The sequence below is a fragment of the Malus domestica genome, chromosome 03 (assembly GCF_042453785.1).
Source record: "Malus domestica chromosome 03, GDT2T_hap1".
Taxonomy (NCBI): domain Eukaryota; kingdom Viridiplantae; phylum Streptophyta; class Magnoliopsida; order Rosales; family Rosaceae; genus Malus; species Malus domestica.
The window spans coordinates 17,882,094-17,901,489 of NC_091663.1; the positions used below are offsets into that span (position 1 = coordinate 17,882,094).

The 19,396-nt window shown below is 38.4% G+C and overlaps 1 long non-coding RNA gene and 1 other non-coding gene across 3 annotated transcripts; both read left to right on the plus strand.

Annotated features, from left to right (window-relative positions):
- The first annotated feature begins 5,964 nt into the window (after nucleotides 1-5,964).
- On the plus strand, nucleotides 5,965-10,408 carry LOC114821677 (uncharacterized). 2 transcript variants are annotated; one of them, XR_011579305.1, is made up of 6 exons: nucleotides 5,965-6,106; nucleotides 6,245-6,348; nucleotides 6,442-6,537; nucleotides 6,629-6,723; nucleotides 6,837-6,940; nucleotides 10,100-10,408. It is a non-coding gene; the product is annotated as an uncharacterized lncRNA (long non-coding RNA). The 2 variants fall into 2 exon arrangements; XR_011579306.1 differs by lacking the exon at nucleotides 5,965-6,106 and adding an exon at nucleotides 6,110-6,149.
- Nucleotides 9,589-9,693, plus strand: LOC139194870 (small nucleolar RNA R71). The gene has a single exon (XR_011579608.1). It is a non-coding gene; the product is annotated as a small nucleolar RNA R71 (small nucleolar RNA).
- Nucleotides 10,409-19,396: the final 8,988 nt, after the last annotated feature.

Below are 19,396 nucleotides of genomic sequence, written 5' to 3' on the forward strand. Positions count from 1 at the left end.
GACTCATTCTCTATCGAGCACCTACATGCTTGTCTTGGTGTCAGTCACACCAATGACTCGAGACCAGTCACTCTCCCTAAGAGAAGACATAACACGTACTGATCTTAATGGACTGTCAATGCCCAATTGGCAATCCTATGATCAGGAACGTTTAGGATATGTATACCAAAGAGAATGGTCTCATGAATCTAACTTCTTTAGATCACATCCTCCCAATTGTATATTCCTTAGACTTATTGTTTAAGCATATAACATTTACATGAGACAGCTTAAAACGAATAATCTTTGCTCTTTATATTAATCTAGATTAGTTTAACATGTGAAGTGTCCGTAAAATATCATCATATGATTGGTTTTAGGGCACATTTCCAACACAAGATTAATTAATTATACAAAAGGTTCGTATTGGGCTTTTAAGTTAGTTTCGGGTCTCGGGGTCCAAAAAGGTTTTTGGTCCACAGGGCCCATTATGTTTAAGTTGTATGACAACTAAAATAAATTGGGCAATTTGCCCAATAAACAAAGTCAAAACCGGCCAAGGGGTGAGTGGTAGCAAACTTGGGTTAATTGCAAGTTGGCCACTCACATGTGAGGTGGTATAAATGCAACTTTATAGTCATTCTCTCACTAGGGTTTTCTAGAGGCAAAGAAGAGAAACCCTTGTGTAAACAAGGATGAGCTTCAAGGGTAATGAATCTCAAAATCCTTTATTCTCTTTAATGTTATTAAAGAGTCTTGTGGTTCACCATTCACTAGGCTTTGAAGGTCATGGGTTTTAGAATTATTTTTGAATGCATGCCTACTTTAAAGTGTTATGTGTTTGCATATGCATTCAAATGTTCTCACATGTTCTTAGCTAGGACAAAATTTTTCCTTCATATTTCACATGTTAAACTAATCTAGTTTAATATAAAGGGCAAAGATTATTGTTTAAAGTCGTCTCATATAAATGTTATATACTTAAACGATAAGTCCAAAGAATATGTAATTGGGAGAATGTGATCTAAAGAAGTTAGATTCATAAGACCATTCTCTTTCATATATATATATCCTAAACGTTCCTGGTCATTGGATTGCTAATTGGGCATTGACAGTCCATTAAGATCAGTACGTGCTATGTCTTGTCTTAGAGAGAGTGACTGGTTTTGAGTCATTGGTGTGACTAACACCAAGACAAACATGTAGGTGCTCAATAGAGAATGAGTCCACTAAATGCGATCAACAAGGAGTTCTCATACTTATGTCGCATAAAAACTCATGGTTGGGATAATGCAAAGTAGTCCTTTGACCTGAGGCATCATAGTTGCCTTATGGTTAGATCCTTGATCTTTGACTATGTCAAAGTCACTCCGTCAAAAGGTGTCCATGGCATAGTTAGGGATAAGCAACTTAGCCATGGAGGCAAGTGAATGCACAACAAGGGATCTCTAACCTTCAAACCGTTTGAGGCAGAATACTCTATGATATGATTAAGAATCTCTGGCCAGAGTATGAATGACATTTAGGAATTCATTCCAAATCACTTTCAAGGTAATAATATAAGTAAGAGAATCACATTGGATAGTAGACATGAATAAACTATCAAATCAAACAATGTGGTCAAGAGTATTGTATTAGAGAACGACCGTATTACATTGTAATCCCAAACTGAATAGGTTTTCCACCTCTTCTGATTAGCTTGGGTAGCCATGACATACTGTTAGGTGTCACTCATGGTTTGTAGAAGCCCTAAAGGTGTATAATCACTAAAGGGAGAATTGAAAAGTAAGTTTCAATTCACAATCGATTTGAAGAGTTCTAATCGCCCACTGCCTCACTAAAAGTAACCTTATGGATCTTACACCGTGCAAGGTAGAGATTGAAGAAACAACGGAGATGAGTAAGGATAATTAAATGGTTTAATTATTTATGGCTAGGATGAATTAATATGTTAATTAATCAAACAAATAAGTTTGTTTTAGACCTGGGGTTTTAGGCCCAATGGGCTTCGAATGTCAAGTCCAATAACTCAAGTTGTATGACAACTTGAAAACACAAAGGGCAAGAAAGCCCAATGAACCCACATGGCCGGCCATAGAGAGTGTGACGGAGAATTGGTTTTAATTTCAATTATGCCACTCAATGTAAGTGACTATAGAAAGGAAATTATAACTCATTCCCTAACAATGGTTTTCTAGAGAGAAAAGAGAAAACACACAAAAATCTCTCTCTTCTCTTAGGAGGCCAGCCACCCTACGAAGAATGCACTAGCATCCATTTCTTCCTAGGTCACTCATCTCTTCCTCAATGCTCTCCTTGATGTGGAAACTTAGAGGTTCCCTTTCTTAGGAACTTGGAGAATCCATTCCCTCATCCATATCCAAGAAGTCATGGAGCTAAGAAGCAAAGTTCCTCCATCCACATCCATGAAGCCAAGGAGCAAGAAGACTAAGGAAAGATGGCCCTCACATGGGTGAATATCCTTTGTTAAGCAAAGAGGTGCTTCAAAGGTATAAAAGTTTCTCAACTCCTTTCTTTAAGATTTGAGTTGAGTCTTGGTTCACCACAACTACTAGGCCTTGAATTTCATGGGTAAAGTTTTGTTTTTGAGTGCATACAAGCATGATTCTGCCTTTAATTGTTAATTGCATGCATAGATGTTGCTCAAATGAATTTGTTTTAATAAATTTTTCCCTTCAAGTGGTATCAGAGCCGAGGTCTAGTAATTGGTGAATTCTTTTGTGTTTTGTATTTTTATAGTTTATGATTTGAATTTTATAATTGTTACAAGCTTTATTCTTGCTTCTTTGAATGTAAATTTTGTTAGAAAATTTGGCATCTCAAAAGTTATAGATGTAGTTCATTTAAGCATGAATTTTGGAGCTAAAATTTGGTGCCATGTTTATGGGGAAATTCGGCCAAATCCAAGGGGTGAATTTTTGGGTTCTTGTTTGTCTTGTTAAAAGTATTTTAAAGTGTCATTAGGAACTCCTAAGTACACTAGGATGTTGATAGGATTTTTACTGCTTATGTGAATGCGATAAAAACCTTCTATTTTACTTGCAAGAATCACAAGGTTATTGTAGTATAAACGGATCTCGCAAGGTCATTCTCCACAGGGATTATTAAATAATTCGAAACAAATCAGATTCCAATTAATGATTGTAAAGTAGAAATTTAGATGATTGATTTTATAATTTACTTAAATTAAAAACGAATTTAACTATTAATGATAAGACAATCTGCAATATTAAAACTAGAGAGAAGAAAACAGTTTTGAGAAAATCAAATTGAGAAGGCACTAGGGTTCCACCATCACCTAGTAATCCTATGAATTTTTACTCATTACTTATGATCTACACATACCACTTTGAAGGTTAGATTTTCCTAATTCATATTCTACTTGGAACCTCCAACGTAGAACGTATATCTAACATGCAACCCGTCCGGACGTTCGGATCAAATATGAACATGAAAGACTCATTATGCTTTATGAAAATCCTTTGAAAAACCATGCAATCCTTAAGACGTGATATTCATCCTAAGAGAAATTACAATTATTAATCACAAGAAGCCAGCGTCAATTTCAGGGAACCTTCCGACCAAAATTGCATCAAATTACTTTTCTAAAGATCCTAATGGTGATCAGGCATTACGACAATTAGATAGTTTTTATCCCGGTGATTAACAATTCAAAGTACGCATGCAATCGATCATAAGCAATTAAATAAAAATCACATATTCATGCTAAGGCTCAAGGCTTCGCCCTAGCAAAAGAAATTAGTTCCGCATATTCATAATTGAAATCATAGAAATATCTATTAAGAAAAGGATTGAAAACACCTTCAAGTAGAAAATCTTCAAAACCCTAGCACTTCTCTCTGTCTCCAATATTGCATAAAATAAAGCGTACTCAAAACTGTAGACGGCCAAGCAATATATTTGCTAAGCCACCACACAAACCCTAGCAAACAAAACCCTAAATTAAATAATAAAATTCGTCTAAAAACTGAACAGCCACGTTTTGGCCCATAAGCTGCTCCAAAACTGGCCCAATATAGCTGGATTTAATGTTTGGACTATTCTGAACACTTTTCCAGAAGGCCACGAACCCATCCGAGGTCATCTTAGGCTCCAAAAACGCAATTTAAGCCCAAAAACGTCACTTTCCAGCACTGCGCACTGCTTCTTTATTTCATCGCCAGAAAACCACCGCTTGGTGAAAAAATCCCAAATTTTGATACGATCAAGCTAAGTGACTCACGAACGTCCTCCAATTGGAATTACTCCAAAATTCGTCCATTTGGTCCTGTTTTGCTCTAGAGGAAGTCGAAAGTCCTATATTGAAAATACAATTCAAAGTATCAAAATTCTTCCAATATATTAACCAAAATATACTAAGATTAGGGTAAAATATATAATATAAAAACTACTCATCAAATACCCCCAAACTTAGCTTTTTGCTTGTCCTCAAGCAAAACAAGACTCAAACAAAAATAAAAACTTAACAAACTAACTAGCTAAAATTAACTGACAAAAATTTTCACCTTCAAAGTTGCAATCCATAGCAAATTTTAAAAACTAGAACATCTTTTCAAAAGTTCCAACCAATCCCATCACAGAGTCTAAGCCATTTAGAATCAATTAGAAAAGAATTCACAAACTTCCTTTGGTGTAAAGTGAACCAACATAATTAAGGAGACTCGACTAAAACCCTTACCTCTCGTCCTTATTTATTTCACACATAGTAACTTTAAATATAACTCTCTTTCTTTTTCTTTTTTTTTTTCTTTTTCACTTTTTTTTTTATATATAACATTTTTTTTTTCTCTAGTAACAGTAGTGGTCGTGCAATGTCGGTTTACTTAAGCTTTCGAACCAACCCATGTAGCGAGCTTTAGGTCAATGACTCCCAAACCACTAGGGCTTTAGGACACTAGGTGTAGAACACCCCTAAGGACTTATTAACCCGAGCTGAAAAGGCTACGAAACCAACTAACCACCCTGCCTCATGCCAAAACTCTACCGTTTGACGCGAGAATCACTGCTGATTAGGCAGGACTGGCCCGGTTACTAGGCAAAACCTCGGGTGAGACAATTATTACTTTTTTTTTTTTTTTTTCACACTAATAACTGACTTTACTTAAAATAAAAAATAAAAAATAAAAATAAACTTAGACTAAAAGCAAGTATTTCAATCTCACTCCCCACAAACCATGTTGGTGTGATGTGCAAAGTTCAAAGTATAATTCATGAATTAGTGTCTAAGCAACGATACATAGAAAAGACTCTAATGTGGGATTAACTTTCACCATGTCCATTTGTTCTAACGCTTAAAATACTCTATGGATATTAACTTAGGAATAATGAAAATTTTTAAACGGACACAACAATAAAAACTAAAATTTACTTTCCCACCCCCAAACTTATTTCACACTTTGTCCTCAAGGTGTGGAAAATAAAAGAAAAATGACAAAAAGGAAATAAACTTAAACTAACATATAAGAATTATAAAAGGGAAAATGAGGAACAAAACCAAAGAAAATTTTATATTACAACGGAAACGAACTAAATCTATGACTAATTAACAAAATAGGACGAAGACGTCAGGACAAAGAACATAATAAAGAACATGATATATAAAAATAAAAAATAAATAAATAATGAGACAAGAAAGCACCTGGGAATATGGACTCCATTGTGGCATGCAATTTGAAAAGTGGCGTGCTTTGAACATTGGATCCCCTGCGAAATGAATGGGACGCAGCTGGCATGCAAGGGGAAAGTGGCGTGCAGAGTTGTTGTCTGGCGCTGTCAATCAGCAATCACAGAGCCCAAACGGCTCTCTCCAAACCGTGCCCTAGGGAAACATAAAAAACAGATGAGGCGCACACGTGTCAGGCATCAAGAAGGGTAGCTCCATAGGATTCGAAATTAAGAGTAAAGATCAATCCATTTGCCCATATCTCTTTCTTTCTCGCAGACCCCATTTTGCTAAAATGAAAGGACCTCTCTGTCTCTCACATTTTTCTCTCCTTTCCTCAATTTAGCTCTGCTCTCTCTAGAAAGTCTGAAAATGCTTTTACTCTCTCCATGTCAAAGCAAGTCCTTCTTCCTCCCTTTGCAGGTAAAAACTAAGCCATGCCATTTCTCCTTTTGTTCGTTCAAATGTAAAGATGTAGCTCCATTTCTGCTAACTTCATCACCAAGAGTAACATGAAAATGTTTGTGACTGATGCATTTGATTGTTCTGTGTATGTCTCAGTTTCCTCGCAGATTGATGCATCCGTAGCCGTCCATAACCCAACAACAACACACCGCCGTGAGTACCCCGCCGTGGTGGAAAATCGGAAAAACGGAAGCCCAAAGGTAAAATCATCCTCCAATCTTGTGGTTGCAGTGCCCAATTTATTTGTTGGAGAGATCTGGAACAAACACTAACACCTGCATGTGGTTTATCAGTGGGAAGAGCCCTAATGGTTTCAAATCCGAGACAACAACACAAGAACACCCCCGGAGTCAGCAGCTCAGCTCAACCAAGGATCTGCAAATGTTGAGGTAAAACCCGTAACCCTTTTGATTGATGGACTATGATCTGATACTTGAAAAATAACCCCTAGTGTGACTGAAAAATAACACTCAAATCCAGCATACACCCGTGAGAAAACAAGCTTAAACTGCCGGTCTAATAGTCCCAGAAAGCAAAATCAACAGCAACTGTCGCGGCCTCTGTATGTCATATAGGTACAGATCTCGTTCGTCTGCTTTTGCTAAGCTCAACATTTACAAGTTCAACAACAGTTCATTTGAATGCCATATGTAACCTGTATGTACTCATGTTGTTGGTCTTTATGTAGGGGTATACGGATCCATGATAGAGCCAAAGACACAGAAGTAAACACACAAGAGCAACGGAGGAAAACAGCACAGGCCGCATGACCCAGATCGATGCATCTGGGAGGTAAAAGTCGAATCCCTGCAAGTGTAGTTGTTGTAGATCTGGTAATAATATCTGTACTCAGTTCTGTGGTGTATGGATCTGTGATTTAATTGTGCTTCCTCCATGCATCGCAAAACTGAGCTGCAGAAATTAACTGCTCTAAATTCTGTTTATGTGCTGGATCTGCAACAATCACCCCCAAACTTGCATATGTGAATGGCTTTTTATGTGGACTGCTTTAAATTTCCAACATAGTGTAGATGTGGTTGATGTGAACGATAGACTTGCTGCTGGGTGCAGGATTCCAGCATAGGACGCGCTTTATTTTCCACGTTCGCAACCTGCAATTAACCAATATGCGTCAAAAAATTAAAATAAAATCAAATAAACTAGGTAAATAAAATCAATATGCAATCTTCCATTTTTTTCAAATTTTGTTTTTTTTTTTATTTTTTTTTATTTTTTTTATGTATGTTTTATTTTTTATTTTTTTATATTAAAGAGAAAATCAAACAAAAATTAAAACTAAGAAAGAGTTTAGAAAAATTGGGTTGCCTCCCAATAAGCGCTTTATTTTAAGTCTGTAGTTAGACGTTGCGGAAGTCCGGTGGCTAGATCATTGGTGCCTTTAGAGTCAAAGACTCGCCTACACCAAATTTCTCTATGCATGGTTTTAGTTGATGTTTGGTCACCTTCAATGAGAAATCTGTGCCCTTAGCCTTAATGTCCACATTACCATTCTGAAAAACTTTAGTAACCAGAAAAGGGCCTTTCCATCTAGACTCTTGTTTCCCTGGAAATGACTTGAAATCTGAACTTAATAACCACACTTCTTTACCAGGCTGTATTTTCTTAAAATTTGGGCTGCTTGGCAAATTTTCATGTTTTTTCAATGTGTTCATTGGCTGGTCTTCATGTAGCATCCTTTGTTGCTGTGGTTTAGGACTTGTAAAATCAGGAGTTAAATTCGGGGGCTTTATGGACAGATGGTCAGTTGATGATCTGTTCATAAACTTGGCACTTGGTAAACCATCCAATGCATCAACACGCATGCATTCTTGCTTGTCACCTGAATGTATGCTTGCTTCAAACAACTTGAAAACAACAGTTTGATTTTCAACTCGGAATGTTAATGTTCCGGCTTCAACGTCAATAAGAGTTCGGGCTGTTGCCAGAAATGGGCGGCCCAAAATAATGGGCGTTGTCAAATCCTCATCCATGTCTAACACCATAAAATCAGCTGGTAAATATAAATTGTCAACCTTCACAATAACATCTTCAATGACTCCTCTAGGGTAGGTAATTGAACGGTCAGCCAATTGAATAATACTGGAGGTTGGCTTCAGCTCCCCTTCACCTAAACGTTTGAAAACAGAATATGGCATTAAGTTTACACTAGCACCTAAATCAATTAAAGCACTACTAAAATCACTATTTCCAATGGTGCAAGAGATAGTAAAACTCCCCGGATCTTTTTTCTTTGGAGGCAATTTATGTAATAAGACCGCACTGCATTGTTCTGTAAGAATCACTTTCTCAAAATCAACAAGCTTCTTTTTCTTTGTGCAAACATCCTTCAAAAACTTGGCATAAGACGGAATGTTCTTAATGGCATCAATTAACGGCAGATTAATTTGAACTTTAGCCAAAGTTTTCATAAAATCTGTTAACTGTTGATCTTTAGCTTTAGGTCTCAACCTTTCTGGATACGGCATAGGGGGTTCGTAAACACGTTCTGCAGTTTTTGTGGAAGCTTCTGCAGTATTTTCGGATCTGTCTGGGGACTGCCCAGAATCTGCAGAAATTTCAGAATCTTCAATAATTGCAGATTTAGTTTGGGGTAGTTCTGCTGCCTGTGAATTCCCAACAGAATTTTCATGTTTGTTGTTGTAACTTTTGCCAGACCGTAGAGTCCGTATAGCATTGCATTCTTCTCGTCCTCTTGGATTAGGTACTGTTTGACTAGGAAATGTACCCGGAGCTCTTTCTGAAACCTGTAAAGCAATCTGCCCCATCTGTTTTTCGATGTTTTTCACTGCTGCATGTAGATTTTGAATTTCTTGAGTGGTAGTATTTGCCAATTTTTCAATTGCAACTTCCCAAGCAGCCTTAGGTGCAGCAGGTTGCTGTACCTGCTGTTGAAATTGAGGCCTAGTGTGTTGTTCCTTGTCCCACCTTAAATTAGGATGATCTCTCCAACCTGGGTTGTAGAAATTAGAATACGGGTCATATCGGGGACGCTGGAAATTGTTAAATGAATTAACCTGCTCTGCTGTAAATTCTGGATAAGCATCTTTATGTGGACAGCTCAAAAAATCATGATTTGTCAAGCTGCAAATGCTGCAGGCAGCTTGTAAAGGCTGCTGTACAGCAACCTGTGAACCTGGCATTCTCTGTAATAACATGTCAAATTTTGCTTCTAGCCTTTTCTCCATTTTTTCAATTTGTGCTGTAACATATGGAGAACCATTTGGCATCTCAAAAGCTGACCTAGATTGTGGTTGCTCCACTGCCCACTGCTGAGTATCTTCTGCCATTTTTTCAAATAACAAACAAGCCTCTTGTGCATTTTTGTCTTTGTACGTACCTCCGCATGAAGCGTTGACAAGAGTTTTTGTAGTCATATTCAACCCTCTGAAAAATATGTGCATTTGATCAGTAGTGTTAATACCCGAATGTGGACATTTTCTAATCAACTCCTTAAATCGCTCCCACGCCTCATGAAACTCTTCATTTGGTTTTTGGGCAAAAGATAAAATCTGAGTTCTCATGTCAAGGGTCTTAGAAGCCGGATAATACTTGTTTAAAAATTTTTCACTGAGTTGGGCCCAAGTTGTAATGCTTCCTGATGGGAGTGTGAGGAGCCATCTTCTTGCCTGATCTTTTAGAGTGTATGGAAATAACCGCAGCTTAATAGATTCAGCTGAAAATCCTCTCACCAAAATGTTTTTGCACCCCATTAAAAATTCTGCAATGTGCATGTTAGGATCATCAGATGAAAACCCATGAAACGTAGGTAGAATATTCAACATGTGCTGTTTTATTTCAAATGCAGTCCCTTCCTCCACTGCCGGATATGTGATGCAACTGGGTATATTTGTGGTATGGGCAGTCAGTGAATCACCCAGGGGCAGACCTGCCTCTGGAATTATAAACGCCATTTTTTTTTTTTTTGTGCAGGTCAAAGTCTGATTGCAGAAAAGTCTCCTGCAGAGGACGAACCCGCTGCAAATTTTGCTCCCTGCGTTTCCTCCTTAAATGCTGCTCAAATTCTGGATCAAATGGAATCAATTTCTGCACTGTTGAACGGGTGCTGACCATGCACAGATTTCTGAAATCTGTACTGTTGTAATCTGTAAAAATAAATGAAAACGAAAATTAAATATTTTTTTATTTTTTATATATGTATAAACAGCAATAACTAATTGAAAATCTGATTCGTAGGGATTATTTTAAATAATCCCCGGCAACGGCGCCATTTTCTTGATAGGATTTTTACTGCTTATGTGAATGCGATAAAAACCTTCTATTTTACTTGCAAGAATCACAAGGTTATTGTAGTATAAACGGATCTCGTAAGGTCATTCTCCACAGGGATTATTAAATAATTCGAAACAAATCAGATTCCAATTAATGATTGTAAAGTAGAAATTTAGATGATTGATTTTATAATTTACTTAAATTAAAAACGAATTTAACTATTAATGATAAGACAATCTGCAATATTAAAACTAGAGAGAAGAAAACAGTTTTGAGAAAATCAAATTGAGAAGGCACTAGGGTTCCACCATCACCTAGTAATCCTATGAATTTTTACTCATTACTTATGATCTACACATACCACTTTGAAGGTTAGATTTTCCTAATTCATATTCTACTTGGAACCTCCAACGTAGAACGTATATCTAACATGCAACCCGTCCGGACGTTCGGATCAAATATGAACATGAAAGACTCATTATGCTTTATGAAAATCCTTTGAAAAACCATGCAATCCTTAAGACGTGATATTCATCCTAAGAGAAATTACAATTATTAATCACAAGAAGCCAGCGTCAATTTCAGGGAACCTTCCGACCAAAATTGCATCAAATTACTTTTCTAAAGATCCTAATGGTGATCAGGCATTACGACAATTAGATAGTTTTTATCCCGGTGATTAACAATTCAAAGTACGCATGCAATCGATCATAAGCAATTAAATAAAAATCACATATTCATGCTAAGGCTCAAGGCTTCGCCCTAGCAAAAGAAATTAGTTCCGCATATTCATAATTGAAATCATAGAAATATCTATTAAGAAAAGGATTGAAAACACCTTCAAGTAGAAAATCTTCAAAACCCTAGCACTTCTCTCTGTCTCCAATATTGCATAAAATAAAGCGTACTCAAAACTGTAGACGGCCAAGCAATATATTTGCTAAGCCACCACACAAACCCTAGCAAACAAAACCCTAAATTAAATAATAAAATTCGTCTAAAAACTGAACAGCCACGTTTTGGCCCATAAGCTGCTCCAAAACTGGCCCAATATAGCTGGATTTAATGTTTGGACTATTCTGAACACTTTTCCAGAAGGCCACGAACCCATCCGAGGTCATCTTAGGCTCCAAAAACGCAATTTAAGCCCAAAAACGTCACTTTCCAGCACTGCGCACTGCTTCTTTATTTCATCGCCAGAAAACCACCGCTTGGTGAAAAAATCCCAAATTTTGATACGATCAAGCTAAGTGACTCACGAACGTCCTCCAATTGGAATTACTCCAAAATTCGTCCATTTGGTCCTGTTTTGCTCTAGAGGAAGTCGAAAGTCCTATATTGAAAATACAATTCAAAGTATCAAAATTCTTCCAATATATTAACCAAAATATACTAAGATTAGGGTAAAATATATAATATAAAAACTACTCATCAGATGTTAACTCTTTTTTGAGAAATGTTCTAAAAAGCGGCCTAGGCGGTAGTGAGCCGAGGCGTTTTCTTGCAAATCGGTTGGAAAAATCGGATGGGCTCTAGCCGGGCTAGGCAGGGCTAGGCGGTTTTTTTTTTCTTTTGTTTTAATGAAATTAAAAAATAAAATAAAAAACCCTATCTAAGTCTAAGTGGTTTTAAATTGTGAACTTGTTATACATGCGTCATCCTACAATACTCCTCACTATGGTTATATGGCATATATGCTTAATGTGTTTTTAAATTTTGGACTTGTTGGATACTCTTTTTGCATTTTATCATTTTTTTATTATCTTATCCATGGATTTCATACAAGTATAATTTTTTGTAAGTGTCAATATGCACTTATTTACAAGATATACAAGAAATTTACCTAAATTTGCCTAGCCGCCTAGGCACTAGGCGCCAGCTCGCCGCCCAACTAGCGCCTAGTGTTTTTTAGAACCTTGCTTTTGAGTTGTGAAAATTTGAGTTTTATTGAGTGAAAAACATTCAAGGAGCTCTTATGGGTTTTCATGGGTGTTCTTCAATGTTCTTGAAAAGAGTTAGTGTAGACACTGGATGCAAATTTCTTCCTCTTTGCTCTTGGACAAAATTGCACCTACAAAATAAATAACACCTTAGGTCAAGGCCAAGAGCCTCACGCGCCCATGATGAATGGGTGGGGGAGGCTTTGGCCGAAGAACTTCCGATGCCAAAGTTATAATTTTAAGGGAAAAGTGTTTGCAGAATTTAGAGAGTTTAACAAGAGAATTGGAATTGAGTTTTAGACAGAATGAGGTAGTATTTATAGGGGTGTGGCCGGCCTCCTTGGGTGAGAGAAGACCGACCACTTGGCTCCTTTTGTGGGCTAGGTTCTTGATTTGTGTTCAATTGGGAATAATTGAATAATTAACTAATTAATTAGCCAATTAATAGAATAATTGCCTTATTGATTAACTAATTAATATAATAAAAGGGGAAAGATTTGGGAGTTACCTTGTGGAGAGGATTTGATAAGGATGGATGAAATAGGTTTTGAATTGTTACATATTTTGGGCACTTTTGACTTGGTTGAAGGATGATTGCCCGCTGCTCACACGTAGGAATCCCGGTGTGCCTTGAGGGTAATTTTGTTCTTTTTTACCCAAAAATCCATGTGTCACCTTGTGATTATTTTTGGCTCCACAAATGCCCCCACACCTGTTGGGCTGCTCGTAGGAAAGGGCAGCAAGTGTAGAGATCTTCTTGCTTTAGGAAACGTATGATTATTTCCTATTTTGATGTTGATTCCCTCTTTAATAGGAAATTAGATCCTTCTAGGAAAGGGAAATAAATTTCTCTCAAAGCCTATTTAAGTCCACCTTAAGTGGGTTATTAAATCAACTTTGGAGAGTGATTTATTCTACCCTACAAGAAAGAGAGAGCTTAAAGGATATTTGTTCCCCCTTCTCTAGTAATCTTCTACATCTTGCCTGTGCAAATGACTATCTTTCATTGCTTTCTTTGTCTTATCCGCGACGCACCAAGGTAAGAAAAAAATTAATTTTTCTTATTTTTTCTTAGATAGTGTTGTCGAGGGGCAGCCGTCAGGGTGGTGCAGCACATCGGTTGGCAAGGGCCAGGAGTCGGCTCGGCATGGGTTGAGGAGGTGTTGTGGCAGGGACCACTGCTTAGGCTGGTCAACTTGGCTAGAGCCAAGGGCAGCTTGCACGGCTGGGGCCGCGGATTGAGGCCCTGGGGCACAATGCTAGGCAAGCCACATGGCTCATATCCTTTGGGCTTTTAGACCTGTCGAGGGCCAAGTCGACGATTGAGAAAGATGAGGAAGTCACTGGCCTTATGGGATGCTAGAATGCTGGGCATGCAGGCCTTCTGCCTGCTGGTCTGAGAGAAAAAAATGAAGGAAAAGCCAGTATGGGTTAGGCTCCCTTACTGAGTACTGTGAATGGCGTTGGCTACTTAGTCCCTTCGCCAGGAGAAAAGTGGGTTATTCCCTGATAAGCTCATATTTATATATATTTTACATCAAATTTACTTCTCTTTTCTTAGTTAGTTCCTTATATTTTTTATCTATTTACTTTGTTTTTGTGTTTTGTGGGATTTGTCAAGCAAAGAAAAGAAAAATAGCACAAGTGGGATTTTAAGTGACAAATTAGTCAAAACTGTCTTTGCAGATCAGCTGACTTTGGAAGAAATTTGCGAATAGCTCAGAATGAATTAGAGAATGAGCCTTATATGCTTGTAAAGCTACGGATGTCTATTTTCTGGAGCATTTCACAGATTGTTAATATCATTTGTCGAGAAAAAGTTATGGCCGTTTTAACACTAAAAGGTTACCAAGAGGCTGATCAGTTTGTAACTACAATGGAAGCACTAAACCCAATAAATCTTGCAGCCAAGAACAAGTCAGCTGACACTTATTCAAATATAAAAGGGAATGGAATTAAATATGAGGATTAAGAGGGAGTAATTGGCATAAGGGCTACCCAAAGAGTTACAATGTTTTACCATTTCCTCTCACTTATTGTCATCATTAAATTGCTATCAGTGGGTGAGTTAAAGAAAAGGAAATGATGCAGCAAAAATTGGTTTAAAAGCAGCGTTGGGGAAGGAAGGAAAGAAAGAGGAAGCCTCGGTCGATTTCTTTCAGTTCTATCTTCTCAAACTCATGTTTATCTTTTGTTTTAACTTAAGGATTGTGTATAACTAAATTTTTAATAGTTAGGGGCTGTTTTGAAGCCCCGAATATGATTGCAAGTTTGTTATGACATTTCATTTGAATTACTTTTATGAATGGATGAAAATTGTTTCACTACTTGTCTCATTGATGAATTCTTATTTGTTTTCTATGGATGCATACTTAGTAAGCATATCTAGGATTATAATGCTATGAATATGTGTGTGCTTGCCCTTGTTGAATGAGGACCTACATATGTTCTGGAGTAGTACTTGTTAATTGCGATTAACATGTGAACCAATTTCTAGGATAAGTAAGACAACGCCAGTACTTATGATGCCTTGTGATGACTCAAACTCTTTTCGTTCTTAATGATTTCTACCTGTTAAATCTATGAACACGCCATTCTAAATTGCATGCTAGGGACTAAGTTAAGTTGAAAACGCCATTCTCTTAACATACTACATAAGAAAGAGTAATAGGTTGAGTTCTAACATTGAGCCAACTTGAGCATCTTCATCCGGAAATAAAAGGAATTTGAATGAAACATAACATGTTTGCATGATTATTTGGTGGTGGATAGCAATTCCCCTAACTCTTTTTTCTTAATTTGTGAACTATTTAAAATTTGTTTATGTCCTGTTTTTGTTCGATTTAATTTAAATAGCAAATCAACTCCAAAAATCCCAAAAATTTGTGTGAGCATAGGCAGTTTTGATAAGTGTAAGTTGGTCTAATAATTATTTTTCGGTGACTGGCCAGTAGGGACAACGGCCTAGCTTTTGTGACATTTTAAGTAGTTAGATAAAACAATCTTCTACAGGAAAGACCCTTATTTTCATATGCTACAATTGACAAATCTTAGTGTTAATAAGGAAAATCAATAAGACATTTGTGTGCTACTTTGAGGTGTACCTTTAATCGTATCACTCCCGAGAAAGAAGGTAAAAAGGATCAATGTGGATGCATTGGCTCATCTGATCACTGTCGTGGAGCCTACTATGAATGAAAGTGGTAATAATAGATATTCCCCGCCTACTCAAAAGATGCCGGTTAAGAAAAAACTGAAGACTTCCTCCGCTACTCGTGAAGGTCCGCCCGCTGCCGAGAGGCTTGTGATTGACATGACTTATTCCTATGGGAAGAAAAATAAGGCTGCTATCTATGGCACCTGCCATGTCAAGAATGGCTAGTACAACTGCTAATAAGATTGCTCAGCATTGGGAGGTAATTCCAAGATGTCCGTACCAAGATGTCCGTTGGGAGCTAAGTCCAGTTCACCTTTAGAGAGGCTTGTTACTATGAAGAGCGATAAGGTGGACTCTGCTCCTAAAGTGGCACCAAAGCCCACTCCTAGAGCTGCTGAGACTGATTCGCCTATTAGAAAAGGAGAAAACTGTTTACGTAGGCAGCTGTGAGAAATCCACTAAGCCTACTTCTAGGGAAGCTGCTAAAATTTGTGCACTTTTGAAACCAGATCTATTTGAAGACATGGGCGCTTGTGCCAAGTTTGTCGATGGCGTTAGAGGGGTTGTTTGCCCAAGTTCCTTTGTGAAGCATATGACGGAGTATAGGAAGACTGCTCTACTTGCCATGATGCAGAAGATGACTATTCTAGCAGCCAAGTCTATGCTCCTTGACCAAAAGGATACCAAGGCTGCCAAGGACGTGGCAAGGGCTGTGACAGCTGAAGCTTATTCTTCATCCGAAAAGATCAAAAGGTTAGAATCTGAGCTCGTCGATCTGAAGGGGTCTAATATTTCTGCCCCCACTTCTCTGCAACTTGAGATCGCTTGCCAATAGATCATTGACTTAAAGACTAGGCTTGACGCAATCCAAGTTAAGTATGAAAGTGTAGAGAAGGAGATCGGATGTCACATACCTCATATTCAAGATCTTAAGTGTGGCGTTTCTTAGCTTCGTTATGCTGCTTATACAAAGGATAAGAGTTGATTGCTACTTATAACCAAGTGGTCCACTTCAAGAAGGTTGTTGATAGGCTTGAACCCCAAGTGTTAGAACTCCAAGGTACACTGAAGATCAATGAAAGTTTGAAGAAAGAAGTGGATGAGTAGCAGAGCGTCCGTGTTGGTATGCTCGAGGAGATCAGGCAGCTAAAAGGTGAAAAGGCTGGGCTCGAGGCTTCGCTTGTTCAGAGTCAGGCTGATTTCTACAAGCTGGGTTATGTAGATCATCTCTTTGGTAAGCCATCTGACTTTAAATTTGTTAGAAGAGACTTTGAAACCTTCTTCATTTCTCAGGAAAACTTGCATGCCTTTACTTTTAAGGCCCCTTTTGGTGAAGCAGTCGGAGATGTTGGTGCCCAAGCTGGAGCAGCCGAGGGTGAAGTGCCGGATGGTGTGACTGCTGAAGGTGTGGTGACCGAGTAATCGTGGAGTGTCAAAGCTGTTAAAGAGTAGTCTTCTAGGTAGTCTTTAGGATTTTCTTTGGTTTCCTCGTTACTTTTTTCTTTGCTTGAACTCATTCGGTCTTTACTAGTTGTTTATCAATTTTGCTAGAAAATTTAATAAACTTACTTCCTTCACTTTTCTCCATCTTCGCTTATTTTGTTCATGCCCTAACCTTTGGATTTTATTGACCAGTGGCAAGCGTGATACTTTTCTATAAACAGACAGGCTTGCGTAGCCGATGCAATCGTAGGTGTTGGTGTAAAACTTTGCAAAGTTGTTAACCATAGGGTTGGCAGTCAAATTCCTTACTTACAGAAGCAAACAAGTCCGCGTGACCACTAGGCTATTAACCTTGGCTCTCTCTAATTCCATAGGTTGCATAGCAGGTATCACAACACTTTAGGACTTAGTGTAAGTCATTCTGCGCTTGGCAGAGATGAAGCTTATCGACTACGTAATATGTCGGCAGTGAATAAAGCTTCGTATATGCATGTTAGCTTGTTTAACCTTTCACAAGAATGTGCGGTTGTATAAGTTTAGCATGGTTTTAGTGCTCGAAGGGCAAGCCGTAGGTAGTCTTCTGGAAACTGTAGGCTACCTTAGTGCACTCAGTAGCAGCTTTAGGGTTCTAGGGCAGCTATCTGTAGGGCGTATTACGTAATGTGCCCCCTTTGTCTCTAGAGCCCTGTTCTCGGCAGATTAGGCCAAGAGACCCAAAATCCTTTAGCTAGCTAAACCTTGAAAAAGGCCATTGTGGCTACTTCTAGGAATCCCGACGCAAGCCATCGTGCACCTAGTTATACTAGGGAAGCACAGCTCATCCACTTTTGGATATTCGGAGTGTAAGTTTATCCTCCCACCTTGGAGAGCAGACCCATATAGGTGTCGAGGAATTGATTTACCCTCTTGCACTGGAGAGTATGGTTGGTCCCTCAGGGGGCGCAATTCCTACAATGAGTCTCTAAGAAGGGCGCGGTCTTGTTTTGCAGTGCAATGGACGGTGGATCGGCCATAAACATCATGCCAAAGTCAATAATGACCACAATCGGCATTAAGGAGGATGAACTATCTAGAAGTCACCTCCTGATCCAAGGTTTTAACCAAGTAGGAGAAAGAACAATAGGTATGATTAGAGCTGAGATGACCATTGGCAAACTCAAGTCAAGCACGCTATTATCATATCATCCACATAAATAATTAAGGTTGTCACTTTACCACTTCCTCATTTCACAAATAATGTATGATCTGAGTGACTTTGATAATACCCAATCCGCCTCATAACTTGGGTAAATCTACCAAACCATGCACGAGGCAATTGCTTAAGTCCATAGAGTGACTTTCGCAACCTACATACTCCAGTTTTCCCTCCGGCATCGTACCCCGGAGGAAAATCCATATATACCTCTTCTTCCAAGTGCCCATGAAGAAAAACATTTTTCACATTAAACTGTTTTAGTGGCCAATTCAAATTTGCAGCTAAAGAAATCAGAACTCGTACTGTATTCATCTTCGCTACTGGAGAAAATGTATCTTGATAATCAACACCATAAGTTTGAGTATAACCTTTTGCTACTAACCTTGTTTTATACCTGTCTACCGATTCATCTGCCTTGTATTTGATCGTAAAGATCCATCTACACCCAACTGGTTTCTTTCCTTTAGGTAGCTCCGTTACCTCCCATGTATCATTCTTATGTAGTGCCATCATTTCCTCATCTATCGTAGTAGCCCATTTAGGATCCTTCAAGGCCTTCTCAACTCGGGTTGGTGCTTAGATTGCTTCCACATTGTTTACCCAGGCTTGACGTTCTGGTGCAAGGTTTGAGCATGACACATAATTAACTATTGGATACTTCACTTTTCTTTCAGGAGAAAACCTGTCAAGAGGAACACCACAATTTTGCCTTGGCGGCAACTTATATGTACTCATAACATTATCTGGATTAGTTACATGAGTATCAGTAGTACTTACCTCATGAATATTCAGATAAGACATATTGGGTGGCACTATTGAGCTTGAGAGAAGGGGTTGCAGGTTCGGTAGCTAATGGTTGTTAGAGCGGTGAAACTGGTTCGGCAACTCCCTGCTGACACTCTGCATCACACTCGACAACACATTGCCTAGAAGACTCAACTGGTTCAGTGCTACTTGGCTGACTGATACTCACATTCTCGGCAGTGTCTTGCCGAGATTCACTGTTTCCATTCTCAGCAGTGTCTTGCTGGAGAGCTTCCACAACTTTTTTTTGTCAATAAATACTCCCCCTGAGCTACATATATCCAACCACCCAAGATCACCACTCATATTCTCCCCCGGGTGATCGGAAGGTGATGGAATCGAAGCATAAAAGAACTCGGATTCGGAAAAGGTAACATCCATAGTTACATACATATAACGAGTTTCAGGGTGGTAGCACTTATACCCTTTCTGTTGAGGAGCAAATCCCAGAAAAACAC